This window comes from Balearica regulorum, unplaced genomic scaffold (genome assembly GCF_011004875.1).
Source record: "Balearica regulorum gibbericeps isolate bBalReg1 unplaced genomic scaffold, bBalReg1.pri scaffold_34_arrow_ctg1, whole genome shotgun sequence".
NCBI lineage: Eukaryota > Metazoa > Chordata > Aves > Gruiformes > Gruidae > Balearica > Balearica regulorum.
The window spans coordinates 280,268-281,254 of record NW_022679072.1 but is presented as its reverse complement, the minus strand read 5'-3'; positions in this window follow the sequence as shown (position 1 = coordinate 281,254).

The window sequence follows — 987 nt, the reverse complement described above, 5'->3', positions numbered from 1 at the left end:
CGCCCCCGCCGGGCCCGGTTCGGCCCGCCCGCCCCCGCCGGCCAGGAGCCGCCCTTGCCCCGGGGAGGCGCGGGGCGGCGACAGCGCTGGCGGTGCCCCGTCCCCGCCGGGAGAGCACCTGGCCGGTTCCCCGGGGGCAAGCGCGGGCGTGCGGGGGGCACGCCTCCCCGGGGGAGGGGGGTGTCACCCTCCCGCCTCCCGGCGCCGAGAGCCCCCTACTCTGCCCGCGCCAGAGCCAGAGCCGGCAGGAGACGCGAGCCCCTACCTGACGGCGCCGCTCCGCCTCGCCCCCTCAGCCCGCGCCCGCGCCGCCCGCCCGCCTGCCGCCTTCGCTCCCAGCCGCGCCACCATCTTGCGTCTCACAAACTACTGCCCTTCTTTTGGGGCGGGGGGGCGGCGGGTGAGCCGGGAACTCCCAAGGCCGCCGCCCGCAGCGCCCGCTCGTCTCCTCCCGGCGCCTCGCTGCCCCGGGGCGGGCGCGCGGGGAGGCCGGGCAGCGGCGGCCGGTGCCTCAGCCTCCCTGGCAGGGAGCGGGGGCGGAGCCGCTCCGCCGCCCCGCCCGTCAGGCGGCGGACAGCAGCCAGAGGGCGGCCGGGCCCCGCCGAGGCGGCGGGGGGCTGCCCCGGCGCCGCAGCGCCTCAGCCCGGGGGCCGCCGGCGTCTCGTCGTCCTCCGGTCGGGCGAGGTGCCGGCGCGAAGCGGCTGCGGCAGGGAGGCGCGGGGATGGCAGGCCGGGAGTGCCCAGGTGGCAGCGGCGCCCTCGCAGCCCGCTCCTCTGCCGCCAGACTTGGGCTCCGCGTAGAGCCTCCCGCCGAGCACCCAGACGGGTTTTAAGGACGGCGGCGTCTCCAGCCCCGTGAAGGCTTTTTCTCCGACGCCAGCCCCGAGGTTCCCTCGGGCGCCCCGAGCTGTCGCTGGGGGAGGCCATTGCCGCAGGGTCCAGATCCCCAAACCAGGGACGAGCGAGAAGTAACGGCTGTGAGGAAAA